The sequence below is a fragment of the Diuraphis noxia genome, unplaced genomic scaffold, assembly GCF_037042655.1.
Source record: "Diuraphis noxia isolate RWA-SAM2 unplaced genomic scaffold, SU_Dnox_SAM2 contig0001, whole genome shotgun sequence".
Classification (NCBI taxonomy): Eukaryota; Metazoa; Arthropoda; class Insecta; order Hemiptera; family Aphididae; genus Diuraphis; species Diuraphis noxia.
In genome coordinates, this window is record NW_028301711.1 from 37401706 (window position 1) to 37409775 (window position 8070).

Below are 8070 nucleotides of genomic sequence, written 5' to 3' on the forward strand. Positions count from 1 at the left end.
ACCACCGTCCACCGAACACTAAAAGGGTAATCTATAAATATAAAAAAACACATATCAAATAAATTTAATTTTTTACCCAAAAAATAAATTATTTTATAATTTATTTTAGTGCTTTAGTGTGATTCTAAAGTTTTAAACAGAGAGTACGTATATGAGTGATGCATATGAATATAGTATGATCAAAAAATATTTTTAAACTATTCAAAAGAAATAAAAATAGAGGGTAGTATGATAATGGTAGTAGATATGATGGTAATTTTATAGAGCAATAAATAGCTGTTTGTGCATTAAAATGTACCAAATTTTAGTATTTGCTATTTGCTAACTATATTTTGATGGTGAAAAAAGTTTTAGAGTAGGTAAAAATGTACAATACTCGGTCAGGTTGTATAAGGATTGAAGAAAACGTGTATAATATCCATTGTAGTAGAATAAAATAAGCAAATAGTAGAATAAAACATGGAATGAATCGGTGGTTTAATAAAGTAAATAAGAAATAAAAATAGGATAAGCGGGGAATGTATTTAAGTGTGATTTGAATTAGATGTGGTTAGTTATTGAGAGCGTTTGAGTTCACAGCGTTTTTTTACTTGAGACTTCTATGTTGATTTGGTTAGATTTTTCACTGCCCCGATGCTGTGTGGGCGTTGTGGTTTTATGCTCGTTCTCCCCACTACATCATGGCGCGGTCAAGTGGCCTACGTGACGCGCGTGTTAGTTACGTAATTGTATATTATATATACATTGTAGTCAGTTGCGTGGTGAACGATGTTTACCTAATGCAATTGCTTAGCCCTAGAACAAAAATTCAAAATTTGTATACAGAAAACTATACCTTTATGGAGGGGGGTCATAGTATAAATAATTTGCTTAGGGTTTGATATCTTATATAATTTTATAAATTTTTATAAATATTTTATATAATTCGCCACGCCACTGATTGTAGTATACATGCATATATTAATGTCTTGTATTTTCTTCGATGCTATTGTTGTTTTTATGATGTCTATTTCGTTTATACTAAAGGGGTGTAAATATTGTATTGCTTTGTCTGGTTATGGTTGTTTCTTTCTTCGAGTGTTGAATTTGAGTGAACTAAGTGTCTGTGCATAATATTTGAAGGCAGATGGGTTTGTTTTAAATTGTATATTTGATTATTTTGTAAATTGTGAATATATTTTATAGGTAATACACAAATTTGGGCGTGGTTTTTCAATGATTTTATATGTACGTATTTTTGCGTCATTTATGATGTAGATAATCTGGTCAGTCCGTAATTGTGCGATTGATATTTCGTTTTAAATTTGATTATCGTCTAATTATTTTCTTATAATCTAATTATTGTAGTATTTATTTTAATTTGGTTCGTTACGTTTGGTTTCACATTGTCTAAGTACGCCTACAATTGGAAATTTACATTATATATTTATTAGAATATAAAACTGTAATATTTATATATTACACCATGTATAATAAAAACAACAATAACAGTCAATAATCACGCTATAACACTTATTCGTTTATTATATGGCTTGGTTAAAGTATAATCTCGTCATCGTGCAACGTTAAATATTATATCATAATAGTGTTTTAATAGTACATAGCATGGTCCGTCATGGTAATATACACATCTATAAATTATAATACGTTCCATATAATTTTTTTTTTTTAGAAAAATATAATATACATAATACAATAATGTAGTATGCTAGTATCTACCATTGATGTAAGTTTTATATTTTTTTTATTAATGCGAAGAACCATCATATCATTATTGCCACCACTGCCACCGGCTCACATCGTCATCCGCACTGCAGATTTTTGTACACACATATTATTCGTTTGTACTTCTGCTCTGTTTATCTTCGAGACCACGTTGTTGTATTATATTTTATATGATGACTGTAGGTATAATCCGGAAATAATATCTACCTATTTATTATATATATATAATATCTAACAACGAAAGCGGTGTGTGTGTCTCAGAAAGATTATTTGATAATAAGTTGCAGTAAAACGATTGTACCGTAACTGCATAGGTACGTCATTATTATACTGCATCATAATATAGGACTTATATTAGCGAAAACAGTAGAAGTCTTCTTCGCTGAAGTACTTAAAAGGGCGCACACTCACAAGCCGCAACAACACACACACACACCCACACATACGTACACCTATGAGCATTATGTGCACACAAACGCTCACAAAACTATCAAGTCTTGTGCGATAACTACAGCGCTATAATCGTGAACGGAATCTCCACGGACCATCGGTCTTTTTTCACGTGGTATCCAACAATATTCCAGTCACATACAATACATTACTCGGCGACGATGACAGCGTCAGCGGGTGACATGATTCTATTTCGATTTATTATTATTATTAATATATATATTTTTTTTTTCATATCGAAAGAGATTATTTTGCGTACGCTTCTACGCTGGATAAAAACTGTACATCATCGTATTTTACTATTACGAAAAGCTAATAGTACGAAGTTTATTCACGACATTGATCTTCCACTTACCTACCCAAAGCGGGGTAATACCAACGATTTTCGTTTTACGAGATTCAAAATAATATACATTGAATGTCCTTATTTTATTATCGAAACACGTAAACGTAAATACACCGTCGTTACAACTCAATCATGTTGAACATAATATTAAGACTCACAATTTTATAACAATAATGTTTAAACTAAACCTAGGTATCTATATTTTTATATGTTGCATTGTTCCTGTAGAATTGACACGAAAAAAGGCTAAAGTGAAGTTTATTTCTTAATTTTTTATCCAACAAGACGAAAAATACGAGTTTTTTCATACTTTGAACTTCCATAGAATATTTTTTCAGTGACAACAATATCAATTGACTTCACACACATTCGTAAGTGAGAGAGCAGAGTACCAATGATGCAATATTAAGAATGAGAGAGTGGACTGAAAGCCGGGTTGAGAAGTATATTCTCGGGGTGTTCTAGGACATCTCGGGAGCGTTCAACAACGCCTGGTGGCCAGCAATATTGCATCACATGACCAGATTGGGCGCGACGAGGAGGATGTGTGAGCTGACCCGGAGTTATTTAGGGGGTCGATACGCCAGCATCACTGTGCCGGCGGGAAGGAATAAACGGAGGCTGTTCAAGGGTTGTCCTCAGGGCTCGCAGTTTGGTCCGGAACTTTGGAGATATTGATGGGCTCTCTACTGAGTTTTGATGGGTCGGAAGAAGAACTATCCATTGGTTACGCGGATGATGCGTTGCTGATGATATTCGGCCGGACTCGATCAGAGGTGATCCGAAGGACAGAGGAAAAACTAAAAAGTGCAGGGTCCTAGGCGAGCGGCATGAAGCTGAACTTCTCAGGCACAAAAATAAAAGTCATGTGTCTGAAAGGAAGGCTGACACCGCCCTATACAGTTAGGATGGACTGGCGGCGGTTAATAGAGGTAACTGAGATATTCATCTTGGAGTTACATTGGACGATAGGTGGATTTTAGAAACCAGATAAGGAAAGTAGCAGGGAAGGCGGCTCCAATGTTTCATAGGATCAGGCGGATTGTAGCCTCTACCTGGTATCAAAGTGGCCAGACGACCCGCAAACTATACCTAGGTGTATTTGTGCCGAGAATGGTTTACGGGGCTGCTGTGTGGGGTGAAACCGTTATCGATCGGATGATGAAACGCCTACTTCTCGGGACTCAGAGAGGCGCTCTTCTGTCAGTAACGGGGGCTTATCGTACTACCAGTGGGAGGCTAGTGAGAAGGGTAGACTCACATATAGCTATTTCCCATCAGTGAAAGAAAGGTTGAAGTGTAAGTGGTTGGTAGTGGATCACGAATCCTCCCAGTGCCTCACGGGACACGGGGGTTTCATGGCCTATATCCATCGCTTCTCTAAATCAGAGACCGACGAATCATGTGGAACTCTGGATACGGCAGAACATGTTGAATTCCACTGCGAAGCATTGACGGGCGCTAGAAGGGCACTAAGATACCTAGTGGAGAGAATTGGCCTACAGTAGCCGTGTGAGCTGCGGACGCTTGTGAATTCGCCTGAACTTTGGAAAGAGTTCAGATCGTTTATACAGGTGGCTGTGGTTTCTCGTGGACATGTTGTGGGTCAATAGGATGGTAACGTCTGGGACGTGGTGTGGTAGTAGCGAAAGGACGGTATTGTGAGAAACCGAATATAACGACCCGAGTGGTCGTGTAATCGAGGACTGGCGGCCGTCACTCGTACCTAAGATACGAGTAAGCATCTGGGATGCTGGGTGCTGAGTAGAAAAAGTGATGGTGAGAGAGTTGTGGTGAACTATTCTTTGGGATAAGCACTGCGACAACTCAACCAGTGGTTTACGTGTTCTAACTATGTGCGCCTGGGATGCGTGGCATGATGCACGACTGAAAAGTCTGTAGGCGCTAGTCAGAGCGTGGAGAATGGAGTACTCACTCCATTCCAAATATTAAATGAGAGGCTGCGACTATCGCATGACCCGCGAGCGTGGCGTTATGGGCCCACCATTAGCCCTCTGATGTCTGTAAAAAGTAAATAGTTGGGAGGGAAAGACCTAGCTACACGGTAACAATGATGGCCCTCTTGCCGAAACGTCGCACTCTGGACGCTTGGTTATTAAAAATCGGGGATTGGTACTACGGGACGACGTCTTGGCCCAAGTGCCAGGTAAAATCGGTACCGACGTCAGGGATCGGATTCGTAGTGGCAGTAATTTCTATGAAGAAAGTGGTTATTGACCGTATGCTGATCAGGCGAAAATTATCGGTGAGTATTCTCCCAGGAATCTAGCCATTCTGCCGGTGGGAGTATATCACCTGGCGGTTGCTTAAACCATATTAAGCAGCGGGTTGGATAGTGCCGCGGCCTTACCAGTGGTTGACAAAGAGAAATGACAAAATCCCGAAGTTAAACTGGTAACTGGTGAAAAACCCCTCCCGCTCGGGGGGTATAAAACTCTACGCACGGTGGAGGTGACAGGTTATTCCAAGCCTAACTCACTCAGCGATGCTTTTGGACCGCAAGGAAAGATTGATGCCTCCACCTGAAGGGAGATGAGCATATGCTAATATACCTTTCTTACGGAGTGTAGTAGGACCTAGTCCAAATCGGAACACTATAGCCCTAAAGTTTTTTTTTTATGTAAAAATATGTTGTTTTTTAGATTTTCAAAAATCATTGAAATGAAAATCTATTTCGAACAGACTCCATCTATTAGTCTCTATTTCTGAAGATACTTTACTATACATATATTGTCATAAACAATATATTAAGATTTAGGAATAAACATCTGTTGTGTTTAATGCACTTTTTTATGTAGGTATATATTCTATAAGTTCTTTATTGAAAAAAAAGTAATATATGTATATATTATATACAGGATGATTCCTTTATCAAACAATACTTATATGGTGTTCGTGTGTAAATACCACTATAGGGTGTTATACCCTATAACACACAAACACCACCCAAAACTACTCAACTTTGGGAGGCAATATCTTGTAAACGGATTAACGAAAATTGAAAACTTAAACGTGAAAATTCATTGAAAAAATAGCCTTTTTAGTTTATGACATTTTAAGTATAGGTTGTCATTTGAAAATCAAAAGTTGATAATGGCTTACCTGATAAATATAAGGGTGAAAATATTTCATATTTATATTTTATGTTGTTTGATAAAAGAATCACCCTGTATTTATATAGGTATTTATCTTTTAGTAATCCTTTTAGTTATAATATTTTTTGAAATATCTAACCATACATATTTTAATAAAATTATTATTACATATAGATAATAAAATAACGTGGTATAAACAAAAATACTAGCTGTTATAAGTTAAAAAACACTGTGATTAATAACTCAGTTGAGTTTTTAAGGAAAACTTTAAATAATAAGAAAATAAAAAGCTGTTATAAGTCAATATACCAGCGTAATAAAAAAAACGTTATTTACAGTTAATAATAATACGAGTATAGCAATATGTATTTCAAAAAGGTTTCAAGTCAAATACTATATTTTTTAAATTACAACAAAATGAATAAAATCATTTATTTTTGTTTAAAACATAAAGCGTTTTAATCTTTATAAAATATTAGTAACTTTTCGGTTTCAAAGTATTTTCTAAAAAAATGGTGCATTCATATTTTAGATATTTTCAAATTCATGTGTTATTTTAAATTATCAAGGTTTTTACCAACAAACAGGTTGTATTTCAGGCATACCAAATAATATATATAATTATAATAATAATAATTAATAATTTTAGTTTGTTCATGAATCATCTTCACAATTTCATTACCTAATATTTTTTTTTTTTTTTTTTTAATAAATATATAACGGTATTAACTGTGGAGTTTAGAGGTTAAGTCAGCTTATGTTGTGAGCCGAAATCTTTATTAAGTTTATAATTTTGTAACATGATTTTAATTGGCCTTGGATTTAACTTCAGTTCACAATGTTCACATACTACCTACAGTGCATAACTAAATGATATTCAATTCACAACATGATGTTATTTTCTGTGATTAAAAATTTAATTTAACTATTTTCATATGTATTCACACAGAAAGTGAGTTGATTCTCGAGAACTACTTAATGTATTAGTTGATTCCCGGGCCATTAAGATGTATGTAGTATGTACAAGTTGATTCTCTATTTTTGTCTTTCAATATAGACTGCACGACCATGGTATACTGGTAATCTCATTACTAGATACCAATTTTTAAAACAATATGTTATACATTTTTACCTAAGTACTAAATTTTTTTAATAATAATTTTTACCTATTAAATATTTTTACTAATAATTTTTTAACGATAAACTAAAAAATAACTACATTTGTGAGAAATTTGTCAGCCAACCTCCTTGTGGTGTTTCTTGTGTTATGCTAATAGACTGAATATTTTACTAATTATTGGAAAAATATTTAATGACTTGGGAATCAACTAGGATGCAGCCCTCTTGACGACTCGGGAATCAACTCTTATGTACCCATGTATTTAAATACAGGGTGTCCTGTGGGGATTTCCTCATTGCGATATCTCCCGAAATAATGGTGATATCGAAGTTCTAGTTTGTTCATAAGACTCACAGGGATAATAAATACAATTATTTCATATTTTAATTTATTTTAATGTTTTGGTAAAAAAGTTCAATTTATATTTTTTTATTTTATTATTTCCAAAAAAAAAAAAAATGACTATAGCAATTTTGTATACTTTATTTTTCTGAAAATATTGAAGTTTCAAAATTTTATTTTTGTTAATTTCCTGATTTTTAATTTTTTCTTAGCTTCGAGAAAAATTACAAATTATTTAACATCGTAGTGTTATCAAACATGTGACACGCCGAGCCGTGTAGTGGTTCTCGTACGGCTTGGTGAACACTTTTAGTGTGTCTAGTTATAATCATATTTTATCTCTTCAAAATTAGAGAAAATATTAAAAATCAGGAAATTAATGAAAATAAAATTTGGAAACGTCAATATTTTCAGAAAAATAAATTTTACAAAATGACTATGGTCAATTTTTTAGAAATAATTAAATAAAAAAATATATTTTTTATATGTTTTACCAAAACATTCAAATACATTTTAAAATGAAATAATTGTAGTACTTATCCCTGTGAGTCTTATTACAAAACTAGAATTTTTATACCTCCATTATTTCGTGAGATATCGCTATGGGTAAATCCTCGCGAGACACTGTATACAGTGGCGGCGCCAGGAATTTTATCTTGGGGGGGCCATTGGGCCATTGATGGCCTTTGAAAATTTGGTAGGGCCAAAAAAGTCCCAATTCGTGGTCTTTTTCCCATTCATAGGCTCAGTATAGGGTAGGGGGCTTACACACTATCTATTGTAAAGACTGTGTTGCATATACTAAGTTTTCATATAATTATTGGTTTTCATTTTAATTGATAATAAATATCACACTTAAACATTAGATAACATTTTCAACAAACTTACATAAATAATGAGTAGGTACTATTAAATATAGGAATATTTATGATTAGGTTGGTGAATGAAAAATATACACATATTTTTTTTAA